The sequence below is a fragment of the Prionailurus bengalensis genome, chromosome A3 (genome assembly GCF_016509475.1).
Source record: "Prionailurus bengalensis isolate Pbe53 chromosome A3, Fcat_Pben_1.1_paternal_pri, whole genome shotgun sequence".
NCBI classification, from domain to species: domain Eukaryota; kingdom Metazoa; phylum Chordata; class Mammalia; order Carnivora; family Felidae; genus Prionailurus; species Prionailurus bengalensis.
Genome location: NC_057354.1, coordinates 111,153,871 through 111,172,792, shown reverse-complemented (window position 1 = coordinate 111,172,792; position 18,922 = coordinate 111,153,871).

The window sequence follows — 18,922 nt, the reverse complement described above, 5'->3', positions numbered from 1 at the left end:
GTAGCCAAACGGTGAACACTTTCTCCATCTTCTGGTTCCAGGCTGATGCCAGGCGGCCGGTTATCTCCACCCCTCTGCTTTGACACTCATTCATTCATTCGCTCATTTGTTCCATAAATACATACCCTCCACTGTTCTAGTTGCCGTTGCTCTGATTACATTTTATGTTTATTCAATGATGTGGGAATGGAGTGTGTGTTGGCCCACGCAGCTGAAGGAATTTATGTCGCATGGGTAAGAACGTTAGAATTTGTGTTTGTATGTGCTGATACCTAGCGATAAACTAGCCGACTCACTGATTAATAATTTCCATATTTGAAGGATCTTGGAAAATGAATCAACTCCTTTTCATCTACTATAGGCACTAGTATTTTAATCAATTCCAATTTCAAATCCATCTTGCAATTTAAGCAAATTGCCATCTGTTGCTTGGGTTGTGCCGGCTATGGCTTCAATGTTAACTGTTACCTTCACAGCGTAAGTCAGAAAAGAAAAAAAAAATTGTTGAGCATTAACATCTTGTTTATATCCGTATTCACACCGTATGATTGCTGGCAGCGCTCCAGAAAATTTGGCCTAGTTTCTAGAAGCCTCTTCAGTCTCTCCTATTAAAAGATGCACTATAATTTAATCAATTCAAGGGTTTGATGATCTTCGCCTATTTTTTTTTTTCTTTTTAATAGTGCAACAAAATCCTGCATTGCCACCTGAAGAGGGGCCCTGAAAAACTGGAAGGTGTCACGATGGAGTTCTGTTCAATCAGCCTGGAGCTGCCCAGAAGCTCCCAGTGTGGGGTTGCTGGTGCAGAGAGGGCTTAGCAGAACCCCAGCTCCCAGCTGACCGATCCAGTTTTCAATGAGACGGTGTCTGGGTAGCGCTTGCTCAGACCTGCCTCTTTCTCTCACTTTTCCTTAAACAACCATTAGTCCCATTTTGTAGCAGCTGCCTGCAGAGAAGAGAAACCAACTTTTTTTCTTCTTCTTCTTCTTTAATCAAGTCTCGTTTGGTGTTCACGTACAGCTGCCTACTCCGCTCCGGTGCCCCTCAGATTATGTGTTTGGTGTCACAACGGGCCTTCTTCCACCACTCAGATCCCTCTCCAGTCTGGTCACGAAATGTCTACACCTGAAGGTCCAACTGGTTTCAAATCCTGAAATCATTTCAGGTCATTTTACAGCTGGAAGTCCTACAGCTGGGAGCCTTGTTACTCCAAATGTAGTCCGTGGGCCAGTAGTGTCCACAGCAGGTGGCTCCTTGCGGATTATTAGACCCTGCTCCAGACCTATATGGAGTCAGAATCTCTGGGGGAGGGACCTAGAAGTCGGCCTTGTAACAAGCCCTAATTCTTTTTTTTTTTTCAACGTTTTTATTTATTTTTGGGACAGAGAGAGACAGAGCATGAACAGGGGAGGGGCAGAGAGAGAGGGAGACACAGAATCGGAAACAGGCTCCAGGCTCCGAGCCATCAGCCCAGAGCCTGACGCGGGGCTCGAACTCACGGACCGCGAGATCGTGACCTGGCTGAAGTCGGATGCTTAACCGACTGCGCCACCCAGGCGCCCCAACAAGCCCTAATTCTGATGCACACTGAATATTCAGAGGCTCTGGCAGGTTATCCTGTGCGATTCTTTTTTTTTTTTTAAGTCTATTTATTTTGAGAGAGAGATAGAGAGTGAGCAGGAGTGGGTCAAAGAGAGAGGGAGAGAAAGAATCCCAAGCAGGCTCCTCCCTCTCAATGCAGAGCCCAAGGTGGGGCTTGAACTCACCAACCTGGAGATCATGACCTGAGCCGAAACCAAGAGTGGAAAGCTTAACCCACTGAGCCACCCAGGTGCCACTGTCCTGTGCCATTCTTAATACTCTTGCCTAAAACTTGGTCACTACTTTCATAGACCCTCCCGCCTGGATTCCTGCTCCATTGTTTCTTGTCTCTAACACTTTTTTCCCTGAGGTTAGGTTCCTGATTCCAGCCTCCATTGCCCTCTCTGGACCAGACTTCATACCTGCATACTGCTTCCCTGTGTTCATTCACTTTCTCTCTAGGAAAGATTGGTGGGCTCGATCTCTAACCTGTTTACTTATGATAGTTTCCTTCACGCTTCCTTTCCAACCTGCCTTTACACCTACAGCGACTCCTGACCTGACTGAAGAGGACGGAATCCATACAAGAAAGCCTCCAGGCGTGGTGCCCATTAGCACAGGTCTCCACACTGTTCTCTGTGCCATGTGTCTTTCCCCGTCATAGCCTTTCTTTCACAAAGCTGCCGTTGTTTTCCTAAAGGGCAACATTGGTAGTATTTTCTGCCTTAAAATTCCTGCAGACCCAGTTTTGGGCAGGATGGAATCCAGACTCCTCAACATGACATCCAAAGCCCTCCACAGGCTGTAACTAATGTTTATCCTCAAGTTCATCACCGTTGGCTCCTCTCAGCCCCGGCCTATGTCTCTGACAATTCACTTGTCCGCCTCAGTGCCTTTGCACCTGCTACTTTCTTTGTTTGTATCGCTTCTCTCCCTGCTTCTCCAGCAGGCAAATGTTAACTAGTCTTTTATAATTCAATTGCCACCTCTTTTAATAAGGGCCTGTCCCCCTCTGTCAGGCTGACTTACCTGCACTCTCCACAGGACACTTTGTTCATGATGTTGTGTCTGACTTGCCAGTTTATACATCTTCTTCGCAAACTGGAAGCTGTTTGTGGGCAGAAATAATGTCTCTCATCTTAAGCGAAATACCCAGAGCTTAGTATAGTAATGGGCACATTGTAGTAACTCAATAAATACCGTCAAAATACTGTCAGATGAATATTCAGATTCTTAAGACATGTGCCCCCAAAGAATATTGCTGGAGATCAAGTCACTTTATCACTGTAATAAGGAAGCTTGCTTTACAAAGTTTCATGAAGTAAATCCTTTATAAGTCAGAGATACACTTTCTAAAGAATTGCTTTGTGTCTCAATTTGGACTACTATAACAAAATAACATAGATTGAGTGACTTAAACAACAGACTTTTTTATGTCACAGTTTCTGGAGGCTAGGAATCCAAGATCAAGTTGCCAGCAGATTTTGTTTTTGGTGAGGGTTCTCCTCCTGGCTTGCAGACAGCTGCCTTCTCAGTGTGTCCTCACATGGCAGAAAGAAACTTCTAGTCTCCCTTCCTCTTCTAAGGAAGCGCACCACCCTCATGACCTCACCTAATTACCTCCCAAAGGCCGCATCTCTAAATGTTATGGTTTTGGGGGGTAGGGCTTCAACATATGAATGGGATAGTGGGGAGACACAGAACCGTTCATCTACAACACTTTGTAATGTAAAATAATCAACTCCCAATTTCTCCGTGTAGTATTTTCATATATACATTTACCCTAATATAGTAATATGCCTATTATTTTTCCAAGAATATTTGCAATTCTACTGTCTTTCGAATTCAGGAAGTTCCTTGCCAAAATTTGAGTACCTTGGGATTTGTTTTATTACTATCTCTGATAGAATAGGAGGCCTTAGAAAAAGAGAAGAGATGGTGTGCAGGTTGTGACTTGTGGGTATGTGTGATTTTTAATTAAAAAATTCTTTATAAAGCTTAATTTTTAATATATGCAATCAAATATTGTAGGCTTTTATGAAGAGAGATACAGTCTAAATAATTTAAAATACTACTCAACTAAGGAAATCTGTTCAAGGAAAAATTCCATGTCACCTAAAATATGTATATAATATTTTCACACGCGATTTCACTAGGGCCAGCCAGCAAGTGTGTGGTTCCTGTCTGACAGATGAGGAGTGGTTCACTGTCTTTGTGACTACGTGCCTGTTAGGACTGTATAGTGCACAACCTGCACGACCGTTCTTGATGGTCTGGTTGTGAAAGAGAGGGTCTGTCCTTCATCATAGACAGATCTCTATTAGCTTTTTTTAATTGGGCTTCCCCTATACCAGAGATTTAACACTGGCTGCACATTAGACCAATTAAACATACTCTCTAAGAGTGGGATCAAGTATGCATTTTTCAAAATTTATGGGGGAATTTTTTGTGGTTATAATGATCGTAGAAGTGTGGTGCTCCTGGCATTTGGTAGACAGGGCCCAAGCACGATATGCTTCCCACACTTTATGGGCCAATTCCTTAAAGAATTGTCTTGTATCATGCAAAAATTTTAAATATCTTCTTGGTTTTTTTCATGTTGCTAAAAAGAATTGTTTATAATTATCTCATCCTGAAACCTAATTCTGCTTTACATATAAACATATGTAAATATATGTAAAAATATAAAAGTATTTTTGCCGTTGTAATAAATCCTGAGTTTTTCAGGAATGCAACTAACAGAAGATTGTTCTTTCTTTTTTTTTTTATTTTTTTTAAGTGTATTTATTTATTTATTTTGAAAGAGGTAAACAGAATGCAAGTGGGGAAGGGGCAGGGAGAGAAGGGGAGAGAGAGAATCCCAAGCAGAATCAGCACACAACCCAGTGTGAGATCATGACCTGAGCCAAAATCAAGAGTCAGACCGTTAACTGACTGAGCCACCTAGGCACCCCCAGAAGATTGTTCTTTCTTAAATTCAGAACTTTACTGAGAGTTCTGAAGATAGTATAGCATAGGGGCACCTGGGTGGCTCAGTCAGTTAAGTGCCTGACTTCGGCTCAGGTCATGATCTCACGGTTCATGAGTTCGAGCCCCACCTCGGGCTCTGTGCCAACAGCTCAGAGACTGGAGCCTGCTTCGGATTCTGTGTCTCCCTCTCTCTCTCTGCCCCTCCACCCTCCTCAAAAATAAACATTAAAAAAATTAAAAGATATGTATAGTATAGCACAGAAGTTAGGAGCACGGATTCTAGAGCCACAGATTCCAGCTTATCTGGTTTCACCCACTGATACAACCGCTTCCTGGCTCTGTGACTTTGGACAAAATACCTGGCCTTCGTGTACCTCAGTTTCTTCATCTGTAACACAGAGATAATAACAAAATCTACCTCAGAGTGTCTTATGAGAAATAAAGGAATGAATATATGTATATCAGTCAGCTTTCGACGTGTAAAAAACTCCAAAACTTAATAGTTTAAAAGAACAATAGTTAGCTTAATTTGGGTTGACAATTTGCGATGGGCTCAGCTAAGTAATTCTCATGCTGGCCTCACCAGGAACATTCATGTTCTGGAAGTCAGGTGGCAGTCAGCTGGGGCTGGTTGGTCCCAGGTGGCCTCACTCACATGTCTTATACTTGGCTTGGGCGACAGAGCCATGTATCCCCCACATTTAGCAGTGTCGCCTGGACTTCTCCGTGTGGTGGCTGGGCTCTCAGGGCTAGAAATGTGGGGTCACACACAAGTACCCAAGCATTTTTTAAGCCTTTTCTTGTGTCACCTTTGCGGATGTCTCATTGACCAAAGTAAGTTAGATGGCCAAGTGCAGAATCAAGAGGTAAGGAAATGGACTTTACTTCTTTAGGAGAGGAACTTCAAAATATCGTGGTCATCTTTGAAAATTACAGTTGGCCCTTGAACAATGTGGGGGTTGGGGCATCCATCCTGACCCCAGTCTAAAATCTGCATAGAACTTTGATGCCCCCAAAACTTAACTGCTGGTAGCATGCTGCTGACCAAAAGGCTTACCAATAACATAGTCAACTAAAATATATATTATATATATCATATATATTATATAAATTTTATACTGTATTCTTACAATAAAGCAAGCTGCAGAAAAGAAAATGCTATTAAGAAAACCACAAAAAAGAGAAAATGTATCTATTTATACTGTACTGTACTTATATATATATATTATATATAAGTACTGTATTTATATATATATATTAAAAAATCCATGTATAAGGGGACCCGCACAATCAAAACCCATGTTGTTCAAGGGTCAGGTGTATATGAAAACACAAAAACACTTAGGATAGTGGCTAGCCTATAGGTAGCAGTCTGTAATGGCAATTACAAGGCAATTACACAGCAATACTTGTACAGACGCCTCATAACGCAGCCCCATTGTCCCTACTTTGAGTGAAAATTACAGTTAAATTACAAAATTCGAAGTATAGACAGGAAATAGAACCAGAATGAAATGTTCTTGCCCAGTTCCAATATATGGGGAAAAAAATGGTAATTCTGCAAAATTTCCAAAGCCTAACTTCACTTACAAGAGGCTGTTCAGATTTCCATGTTTCAGTATGGATTAGTGGGCAGGATCCTGAGTGCCAGGATCGAATTGCCTACGTTAGAATTCTGGTTCACTACTCACTGGCTGGGTAACCTCAGACAAATTACCTAACCACCCTAAGTCTCAATTTCTGCATCTGTAGGATTGGAGAAATGGCAAGTTTTAATTCCTGAGGTCCTTGTGAGGGTTAAATGAAGCATAATATGTAAAGTGCTTCTGGCATATAGTGAGCACCCAATAAATGTTAGCTATTATTTTTCTTAATGTTTTAGGTATCAAAACTCATTTAGTACAGTTCAGAGATTTCCAGCCTTGGAGGCACATTGGAATTACCTGAGGAGCATAAAAATACTGATACCTGTCCCACTCCAGAGATTCTGATATAAATGGTCTGGAAGGAGGCATGGGGGGCAGGGGAGGGGTTGAAAGCTCTAAGGTAGTTTTAATGTGCTGTGGAGCACACGTCTATTAAAGAGGATGTTAGAGGTGATCCAAAGCTAGCTTTTCATTTCTTAGCTAAGAACGCGGACACCCAAAGAGGTGACAGCAAGTGCTTAATGACAGCCAGGTGGTTGGTGGGAAAAATGGAAACTGGTGTCTCAGGAACTCCCACCATGGCCCTTTCCCTCTTGTGTGGTCACTGCGAGGACTGGAGAGCCCACGCCAGCCCGTGTGACCCTCCTCACCAAGAACCCGGAGGTGGGAAAGGGGACGCTGGCCTCCTAAGTCAACCTGATGCCAAAGTCAAGGCTCCTAAGTTAACTCCAGGAATGACTTTGTTCTCCCATGATTTGACAATCTCCCTACACTTTCATGTTTCATTTACCTGAAATAAGATTCAGATTCTGCCTGTGTATGCTTGAATTAGGCTTTTATTTCATTTATTCCATTGTCTTAAGCTCAGAGCTATATTTCACGGCCAAAAAAGCAGAACTTTTCTTCATTATTTTTCCTTTCTTCTTTCGGCCCCCTCTCCCTGTCTCGTCTTTTCCTCCTTCCCTCCTGCCATCCCCCCCTCCACCACCAAGGACATTGGTCTCAGATTACTCCTTTCCTCCACCCTTGTGAATAATCTTCCGCGTGGGAATCACCTCCTCCTTCTTAATTGTTTCTGGAAATAGGAGTGTTCCTCAGTTCATGATAGTGATTCTGCTGAAGTGCCGGTAATTCCCAGGATCAGTGGGCCAGCGTGGCCATAAAGCCAGGAAATGTGGGGGTGGGGTGGGGATTCCATGACTGTGCTCTTAGTGAAAGGCTAACCCCTGAGAGAGAAGAGAAACTGATGGAGAGCTGTTGGTGTAAGGGATTTCCGAGGAGCAGGCAGAGTATTCAAAGAAAAAATTCTTTCTTTCTTTCCTTTCTTTTTTTTCTCTCCAGCTTTAGCCTTTACAAACATAAGCCTTGTGTCATTTTTCTCAGAGCTTCTAATTACTGAGACTGAAGGGAATAAATTCAATGAGCCTGAGAAATGTAGATATAGACCAGAGTTCTCAAGAACCTACCCTTTTAAGGGTGTCTGGGTGGCTCAGTTGGTTGAGCCTCTGACTCTTGATTTGGGCTCAGGTCATGATCTCAGGGGCGTGGATTGAGCCCCACGTTGGGCTCTGCGCTGACACTGCCGAAGCCTGCTTGGGATTCTCTCTCTCTCCCTCTGACTCTGCCCCTCCCCCACTGGCATGGACTCCCTCTCTCTCCCTCTCAAAATAAATAAATAAACATTTACCAAAAAAAAAAAAAAAAAAACCAACCTTTGGAAAAAAGAGGTATTCTTACACAAATAAAATTGAATACCAAATTGAATATACAATATGATCTCATTTTCTCATATATATATATATATGAGAATCAGATTAGATTATATATCCCACTGAATGATGGGATTAAAGAAATATTTTTTATTGTTCCTGATCTGTAGCTCCTGATTCTTTCATGATGAATACGTACTACTCATGTATCGAAAAAGCAATAAACCCATTACTTTAAAAACAAAACAAATGCGGGGTGCCTGGGTGGCTCAGTCAGTTGAGCAGCAGACTTCAGCTCAAGTCATGATCTCGCGGCCCGTGAGTTCGAGCCCCGCGTCGGGCTCTGTGCTGACAGCTCAGAGCCTGGAGCCTGTTTCAGATTCTGTGTCTCCCTCTCTCTGACCCTCCCACGTTCATGCTCTGTCTCTCTCTGTCTCAAAAATAAATAAACATTAAAAAAAAATTAAAAAAACAAAACAAATGCTAAATACTGATCTTCGAATAAAACCAGGCAGGCGTTCTTTTTTCATACTCATTACTCCCAAACTGTTTTCATACGATACTTGGGATCTTAAGAGAGTTACACAATCAACTGATTTCTTTCATCGCTTATCGATTTGTGTGTACCTGTGCACACATGCTCAGGTCTGTGGTATTTTGGTCCTTTATTCCAACCCCCACTTATCACTAAATTTAGGCCAATTTGTATCATTTCCCTGGTCTTCTCAGCCTTTGTGACATTTCCAATTCCATCTGCAGATTTAATTAACGTGCTGCGTACTCGTTCTTCCACATCACTGGTAACAGGGACATAACACTGGACCAGTACTGGCTGCTACACGATCCCCCAAATCTCCCACTACCGGACACATCCTTCTGCTTTTACCCAGTTTTTGAACCAAGCTGATGGAAACTGATTTTGCAAGTAAAATTCACTCAGACGTTGCATCGAATGATTTATGAAGTCCACGCAGCCGTGCGGTGTCCCATTAATCACAGACACTACAATAATCTATTTGTGTGCAGCAGTCCTCATAAATAGGAATAAAATAAATTCCACAGGCGCATCTCCAGCTTGTGCGACAGGGCACATGGTATTATTCAGGGCACCATCCACATAATGCAATGTTAGCAGACTTGCAGATTCCTGAGCTTGGTCAAGCAAGTAAAAATATGCATTCTTTTACCGATGCATGCGAAAGCTCGAGAAATTATGGCTTGTTCCTCCACCGACTGAGGGATTTCTTTAGGGCTCAGCTATCTCGGATTTTTTATGAAAACTCACGTAGACAAACAGAGTAGATGAGGCACAACACAAAGTGGCGAGATGATTTTGCCAACAAACAGTCCAGAATTATATCTTCAAATAAATGTTTGGCACTTATATGTTGTCACCATTTGGAGACACTTCTTTCAATGAAACAATTTTGTAAGTTCACTTTTGAGAGTGATGTGTGTTTTACCTAAAAAAAGAATGTCTTTAATAATGGCAAGCTCACTTCATTTGGGAGTGTAGTTCTTATTTTAAATACTGTCCAAAATTGTTGCAAACCATGTCTGGTAAAGATAGCGAGTGATCCAGCTAGCTATTAGTGATCTTTTTTAACATAAATAGATTTAATTTTGCCTAATTATAAAGAGAACATTGTAAACTTAAAACTTAACAATATGCGAATACATTGCATGAAATGATAATGGTATAAAAATAAAATTAAAAAGATTTACATGAAGTCCTAACACACAAAAATAGTCACTCTTAATATATTAGTGAATAGCTTTTCCAGAATATTTTTTCTGTATTTGTATATTTGTAGGTGGAGAGATATAGATATAAGAAAAATAGGATAAGATGAGATTCTACCATAATTGTATACTATTGTATTATTATACTAATTATAGTTGTAATATTATTATATTACCTCCCTTTAAAAAATCAACACTATAAAAAAACAAAAAATAAAGAATAAAAAATCAACACCATATTGTTGAGACCTAACACACATCATCATTTCAGTAACTATAACTTTGCATTACATAGATTTATTTAATCAGCACTCTATTAATGTACATTTAGCTTATTTTCAATTTTCTTAACTATGAACAGGACTATAATGGACATCCTGATTGCTAGGTATTTGTACACTTGACCTTACTCTCTTCTTAGGAAAATAGTTCTTAGAGTAAGAAATGTTCCTAAGATAAGAATTATTTTCTTAGAGTAAATGCCTAAAATTGTGATATCTGGATTGGGGCTATACCCAGCTAATATCTTAATGTGCATTGTTAGCTGCCTTTCAGAAAAATTATACCAAGTTATACTATCACCAGTAATTCATGAGTGTATTCATGCCCCCCATCCTTGGTAAGCCTGGATATTGCCAATCATTAAAAATGTTTGTCAACCTGGTGGGTAAAAATGTTCTCTCATTATTTTAATATGTATGTCTTTGACTAGATTTGGTTGAGCATCTTTTCATATGTTTACTGGTCATTTATATTTCTTCTTTTGGGAGTTACCTTTCCTATGTATTTTCATTTGAAGGAAGCAAGCCTCATCAATTTTATTGATTTATAGAACTATATTTATACCATGGTAATGCCGTTTTTTTGTTTGTTTTTTTAACGCTTATTTATTTTTGAGACAGAGAGAGACAGAGCATGAACGGGGGAGGGGCAGAGAGAGAGGGAGACACAGACTCTGAAACAGGCTCCAAGCTGTGAGCTGTCAGCACAGAGCCTGACGCAGGGCTCGAACTCACAGACCACGAGATCATGACCTGAGCCAAAGTCGGACCTTAACCGACTGAGCCACCCAGGCGCCCCGGTAATGCCGTTTTTAATCAAAACCAAGGTGTGAGCCTAACAAGTCTAACTACCTTATAAATTTGTAATTGGATCAGAGGTCGATTCCAAAAATATTTTGAAAAATGGCAGCACGTAGAAAATGGGGTCATGGGGCGCCTGGGTGGCGCAGTCGGTTAGGCGTCCGACTTCAGCCAGGTCACGATCTCGCGGTCCGTGAGTTCGAGCCCCGTGTCGGGCTCTGGGCTGATGGCTCAGAGCCTGGAGCCTGTTTCCGATTCTGTGTCTCCCTCTCTCTCTGCCCCTCCCCCGTTCATGCTCTGTCTCTCTCTGTCCCAAAAATAATAAACGTTGAAAAAAAAAAATTAAAAAAAAAAAAAAAAAAGAAAATGGGGTCATTTTCCCAAGGTGATAATGTTAGTGCTTTGAAAAGCAATACTCATCTGTGTATCTGATTTTCATATATTTGTTTAAATAAAGTGTTGTAGTCCTTAGGCTTGATTAAGAGCCTGGACTCTGCCATCAGCGTGCCTGTCTTGGAATACTGATTCTTTCTTAGGACTTGGGTGACCTGGACATGTCGCTCCACTGTGCTGTGCCTTAGCTTCCTCATCTCTAAAGTGAAGATAATAATAGGCCTCACTGGGGCGCCTGCGGGGTTCAGCCAAGCATCCAACTCTCGGTTTCAGCTCAGATCATGATCTCACAGTTTGTGATTTTGAGCCCCGCATCGGGCTCTGCGCTGACAGCACGGAGCCTGCTAGGGATTCTGTCTCCCTTTCTCTCTGTCCCTCCCCTGCTTGCTCTCTGTCTCTCTCTCTCTCAAAAATAAACATTTTATTTAAAAAATCACTAATAAAATAATAGTCCGCACTGCATAGAGTTGTGGGGAACTCAATGAGAGGGTGCCTATAACATATTTAGAACAGAAGTGAGAACGTTTTAAGTGCTCGATGAAAGTTAGCTATTCTAAGTACAATATTTTAGAGTTTCATGACCTGCTCAAACCTAAACCGCCAGACTTTCTGAGAGGCAATTTTTAAATGTATGTTTAGTTACTCTTTCCGTAGGTAAGCTGGCCTGATGATATGCTTAGACTCCTCCCATTTCATTTGAAGAACTAAAAAATAAAATTAGAGAGCTCTAGAGTGAGAAACAAATCAGGAAACAAAGGGAACTCTCTCCTTAGTCCTTTGGTGGCTTTTAGAATATAACAACAGGAGGATAAAGAAAGATGTTGGAATCCTTGCACAGGTCTGACGATGATGTACAATTTATGTGTCACCCAAGTAGGATTTAGATATTTGAGGAGCAAGAGAGTTGGATGCTGAGAGGGTGGGAAAGACCTGGAAGCTGAGCTGGTCAGAAAGGTTTGGGTAGGGGCGCCTGGGTGGCTCAGTTGGTTGAGCATTCCACCTCAGCTCAGGTTATGATCTCACAGTCCGTGAGTTCGAGCACCGCGTCGGGCTCTGTGCTGACAGCTCAGAGCCTGGAGCCTGCTTCGGATTCTGTGTCTCCCCCTCTCTCTCCCCTCCCCTGCTCATGCTCTGTCTCTCTCTGTCTCAAAAATAAATAAAAACATCCAAAAAAATTTAACAAAAAAAAAAGAAAGGTGTGGGTAAACTCGTTCTCAATAGGTAAATGGTTACTGCCCTAATCTATGCGGAAGGACACAGAAGCACTAGACAGCCTAGAAAGATATTCTAATCCTGGAGTAAGATAAGCAGACCAGACTCTACCAGATAGAGGATACTCTAATGTCATATTGAGGCATGAAGTTATCAAGACCTGGATCTGAATCCTGACTCACGCACATGGCCTATGCCCTTGAGATATTTATATAATTCCTCTGAGCCTCACTTCCTCTTCTGTAAAAAATATGTCTGATCATACCATATGATGAGAGTGCTATGAAGATTAAAAGAGTTAATATATGCAAAGCATTCAGCATATGCGTGGCTCCATGTGCTCAGCCAATGGTTACTAGGAAGCAGAGGAGACATTAAAAATATTTAAGAACTAAACTGCACGGTCACTGGTTAATTAGAACAAATGCCTAACCGGTGCAGCCAATTAGAAGGAATCCCAATGAATACAAAAGTTGGCTCAACCGATAAGAAGGTATGCAGCCCCACACATCCTACTGGTGTGCACTGTTTTTGAGAGATAAGAAAGGGATTTTCACAGTCAATAAATGTTTCAGAGTTTGGGGCTGGGAGAAAGGAGTGAATATTCAACAGAACTCCACCTAGCATGACATATAAACAGTCTAGAGTCAGATGGAGAGAAAACACAGTAATGTGGGGCAGTCTGTTTTCTAGAGACTCTACTCTGGGGCCAGGTGAAGTGCCTCAGGGTGCCACAGTAGTGGCTGGTGCGCAGAAAGACAGGTGGTGCCCATCAGAACCCAAGCAGCAATTGTCCAGACAACAGAGCGCAATCCCAGACATCATCACTCCTCACCAGTCGAGGTTAGGATGCAGACAGCCAGGTGTCCAGGCAAAAGGAATGAGATCCCAGCTGTAGACTGAGTCAGAAAGAAGCAAGAGAAACTAATAACAAATGCGTTGATGCTGAATTCTGGCAATTGAAGGCAAAAGATCCTTTTGTACCACCCGCTCAGTAGCGGACCTGGGGTCAGAACTAATCCAGACGTAGATAAACAACTAACTTGCTCATACTGAGGAAGGTGGAGGAGGGGTCCATACTATACCCACCATGAAGGAAACTGCTAAGAGCCAGCAAACGTAAGGTAATTGGCACCACAGGACCTCACTTTCCTCATCTATAATATGCAGGAGTTGAACCTGAAGGTATCTGAAGCCTCTTCCAACACTTAAAAAATATTTCTTTGTCTATAAGAAATCTCTGGGCACAAAGTAGACACCCCTGGGTAGGGGCCTCCAGTTTGGGTGGATTGTACTTTCCTCACCAAATCCTGATGCCTAATAGATAGTAAATAATGCTCTTTATCCTTAAGCTGGTCATCTGAGAAAACACAGCTTTAATGAAAAGCTAAAAGCTTTTTTCAGGTTCTAACCATGTGGCAAAGAACAAAATGGAAATACGAAAGGTAAGTTTAACCCGTTAAACTCAGGAACTCTTCATCTATTTTGGATTTGCAAAATGTACTGTGGCATCTTTGGCTTTATATGGCAGCTTCTCGTCTCCTAGCTGTGTCATTTGCTCAGTCTCCCAACTAGCTTTCTGGCTTCCACTCTTCGTCCCTCTGTTACTCTGCTGCCGTAATTTCAACTTTTTATTAAATATCACATGCCATAACTCGTAAGCAACATCATTTTATATACCACCGAGAAAGAAGATAAAACAAGTCCCGATTAAGCTATGCCACGCCATCAATTGTAGGATGCATCCCACATTCAGAGTTGTTAAAATATTTCAAAAATGTGTTTCAGAGTCAATACAATATGTTATCTTTTTTTTTTTTTTTATTTTTAATTTTTTTTTTTTTCAACATTTATTTATTTTTGGGACAGAGAGAGACAGAGCATGAACGGGGGAGGGGCAGAGAGAGAGGGAGACACAGAATCGGAAACAGGCTCCAGGCTCCGAGCCATCAGCTCAGAGCCTGACGCGGGGCTCGAACTCACGGACTGCGAGATCGTGACCTGGCTGAAGTCGGACGCTTAACCGACTGCGCCACCCAGGCGCCCCAATATGTTATCTTTATATGAATCTGATGAGGTTATTTTCCTCTGAAAGCTCCAAACATTCCCTTACAGGATGAAGTCTAAACTCTTGGCTACAGATTTTGGGTCTTTATCATCCAGCCCAACCTTAACTAGCTTTGTGTCCTAACATTTGCCGCCAGGCATCCAGTCACTTAAACTTCATCTGTTTTTCTCACTGCAAAAGCACACGTTCTCTTCCTTCTTTCAACAACATTTATTAAACACCTACTATGTACCAAGCTTTATATATATATATACATATATATATTTTTTTTTTTGAGAGAGAGAGAGAGGGCGTGAGTGAGGAGGGGCAGAGAGAGGGGGAGAGAGAGAATCCCATGCAGGCTCCACACCATAGACGTGGAGCCCAATGTGGGGCACAAGCTCACTGGAAGCAGGGCTCGATCTCACCCAAAGCGGGGCTCGAGCTCACAAACTGTTAGATCATGACCTGAGCCAAAGTTGGATGCTTAACTGACTGAGCCACCCAGGGGCCCCCGTACCAAGCTCTATTGTAGGCATGCCACTGTTTTCTTTGCTTGGAATCTCTTCCCCTCCCTCCCTTGACTCTGAAACCTGGTGCCTGTTTGTCTTTTAAGATTCAACTCAACTCTTCTCATTCATGAAAATGTTTTGTAAGACTTTATCCCATTTTCTCACATAGGCTTAATTTTGTAAAGTTACACTATGTTGAAACCATTGGCATACCAGTTGCCCATACCAGGGCCCCTCAAGCACAAGGAAAGACATTTATTTTTGTAATCAGAGTAGTGATTCCAGCTTCCTGGCTTCAAAAGCCCTATCCTGCATTACAGGGAAGCATACACCCTAAGTCATGAGACAGATGTGAAAAGTACAGACTTTGGGGAGAAGTACAGACTGTAAGGAGTATAATTGCTGTGAGGTAAAGCTCTTGGGTTTGATCTTCACACAGGCCAGAAGTACTACTATATTCTAGAACCACAGACTAGACTGCGTTTCAAAAGCTCTGAAAGTAGCAAAGAATTTGTGAATATCTGAATCTGTTATAGGTTTAAAAAACCCATCATTAAAAATGCTAGGAGACTTATTAAGTATTTATTATATGCACAGAACCCTATAGGTGCTCATTTCCCAAGTGACTGATGAGAAAAATGAAACTCATTAAATAACTTTTCAGTCACACAGACAGTAATAAACACAGTCAGAATTTCATCCCAGGTCAATTTGGTTCCCAAGATCGTGTTCTTTCCATTAGAACACTTTACGGCACCACACCTCATCATCATTGAGGACATTCCCCATTTCGTCAATAAATTGTCAAGGAAAAAACTGGACGGTCCCCTTCTTTAAACACCTGTGATTGGCATTGCTGGTTAGCTCTTCTCCTCGGCAAATCCAAACAAAAAAACATGACATGGTCTTTGGCAATAATCAGCTGATGATGGAGACACACTTGGAATCTTTCCTAGTCATGCCCCAGGAGCTCAATCTTCCAGTTTTCTTGCTAATCTTAGGCAGGTAGTCATTCACATGGTCACAGCTTGATGGCAACTGCATCTGGTCAACGAACTTGATTCACCGCATGAACTTTCGTTTGAGCTTGAAAAAGTTTGTGAAAAACGATCAATGTAGCCAATAAGATGATTCAGACACATCAAGCAATCAGCTAATTAAATGGAAAGGAGATGAATAGGATAACCCTAGAAGCCAGTATCAAAATATTAGAATTTCTTTGAGTTAAAATGATAAATGGAAGGAAGTGCTGGCAATAATAAACGTATTGATGTTGATGCCACGAGGGTGACATTCGTGGGGGAAGGCTTCAAAGAGCAGCAAACGTGGGCAATGTTGCAAAGGCTTGAAGAAGAAGTAATATATTCTGACAGATGTGGAAAAAGGGAGAAAAATGAGGGTTAAGAGCTTTATTGTCTTTTGAGCGCATAGGACCTTGGTAAGCCACAATAAAGTTGAGGACAGGGGCAGTATGAGAGTGGGGGAAGATCAGGAAGTAAAACTCACTGGGTTGCAGAATGGAGATGGCCACCCTCTCATTTGAATAAGTGGAAAGTTTAAATGCTACTTATTTTAATTGCCACTAATCACTGCCAACAAAATGCTAAGATCTTCTTAGAACATTATAATAATAAAAGACATGTAAATGCCAGAATTGGTAACATGATCATTTTACATCATTTTGTAGTCAAACAAACAAATGCACATTGATTATAAGTGCATGTCAAAATGGCATTTTGTCTGAGAACATATAATAATAGCTAGGGCCTGAATAAACAATTAATATTATTTCTGTTTAGGCTAAAATAAGATGTTAGGATAAACTAACTGCTATAACTAACAAGCCACAAGTCTCAGTGAGTTATCATAGTAAAGATTCATTTCTCACTAACGGCAACCATCCACTGAGATTTCAGTGAGGTATATATGTATGTGAATATGTCCATACATAGGAGGTCAGCTTTTGTCAGTCATTGAAGGATCCAGGATCTCTCCCTGTAGTGGTTCCAAATCCTCTAGAGCCTCGGGTCCTCTGTGGTATGCTTTGCAGCCAGCTAGCAGAATAAAAAACGATGCAGGATTGTGGAGAGGTTTTAGAGGCCAGCCTATTCCATCCATTCACATTTCCATCCACATTCAATGGCCCCATCTAACTTCAAGGAAGATGGTAAGTATGGTCTAGTTGTATGTCCAGAATGAAAAGAAGGAACGTAGAAATTGGTGAGCACTACCATTTACCCCAGAACATAAGTAATAAACTCTCATTTCCATGACAAAACATCTGTATGATATATAGGATGTGCATATAAAAATACCAGTATTCTGATGAGCATTATCATAGCAGAATTTACAATTGAAATAAATGAGGTCTCCTTGTCGGCAGTTACTTGGAAAAGCTGAATGCTGGTTCCATGGAAACCACCAATTCCTACCATTTGTTTTTATTGAGATATAATTGACATATAACATTTATTAGTTTCAGAGGTGTTACATAATGATTCTATATTTGTATATATTTGTATATACAAATGTATATTTGTATATACAAAATGTATATATTTGTATACAATGTGAAATGATCACCATTATTTAAACTTTTTAAAACATATTTTCGCTGGAACATGTGTCAGTTCTTCTAAATATTCCCAACAAATATCCATCTTTTAAGGATGAATTTGATAGAGATTATAAAAATCAAGTTAGGGCCAACTCTGGTGAATGAGGAAGGTAATCTACTTGAGTTATAATATGTTGAGTCATATACGACTGTTAAACAATGAAGCTTATTTTCCCATCGGACTACACAAAGCAATTCCAAAATAAACATTATAAGAATGAGTTGAGCACTTTCACTAAGTATTTGAGGGAGTGGGCAGATAAAAGTTCCTGGAAGGCAATCTGAAATATAAAAAGACATACCTTTTGACCCACGATGAACAATTCCACTTTAGGAATTTACTACAGGACGGCATGGACAAGTGTTTGAAGATTTGGCTAAATGAGAATATGCTGTAGCTTTTTTTACAACGGTAAAAATGTAAAACAAAGAAAAAACCCCTAAAGGCATATTTATATGGCGTTACTAAATGTAATATGGTATACCCACGCAATGTAATAATATTCAGTAGTAATAAAAAGGATGCAGTGTTTATCCCAAAGATCAATATATGTGTATAAGTGAAAAAACATTTGTAACCTAGGAAGCATATCCCATTTTATCTTTATGCTTTAAAGGGGAACATAAGCCTTCGAGGATGTACAAGAAATGTTATTAATGGTTAATATTTTAATGATGGAATTATGGGTGATGTTTCATTTCTTTTTTTTGAACTTACTTCTATTTGTCATTCCCCCACCACCCCCATGAGCATGTATTTGTAAAGAATATATATTAGGAACAGTAGTGTATAACGTGGATTCTGGAGCCATACTGCTATGTGTGAATCCCGATTTTTCCTTTTTTAAATTTTATTTTAATTTTTATTTTATTTTTGAGAGAGAGAGACAGAGTGTGAGCCAGGGAGGGGCAGAGAGAGAGGGAGACACAGAATGTGAAGCAGGCTCCAGGCTCTGCACTGTCAGCACAGAGCCCGATGCGGGGCTCGAACCCACGAAGCATGAGATCATGACCTGGGCCCAAGTCGGGCGCCTAACTGACTGAGCCACCCAGGCGCCCCCCCAATCTTTCTTTTTAAATAGGTGTAACATTGGGCATATTATTTAACCTTTTGGTGCCTCTCGTTTCCCACCTGTAAAATGCAGGTAATTATGTTTCCATTTCATCAGGTTATAGTGAAGATTAGTCATGGTAATATAGTCAGGTAATTCAGTAAATATACACATGGTAAACACTTCATAAATATTTCTTATTCAGTAATTAGGAAAACAATGAAGCTATTTCCATTCTGAGAAAAGCACTAGTCACTATTTTAAGTTTTCATATGCAAGTTATCAAAGAAGGCAAGATCTTGTCATAGATGCTAATTTTTAGTTGGGTCCACACAAAAAAAAAAAAAAAAAAGAAAAG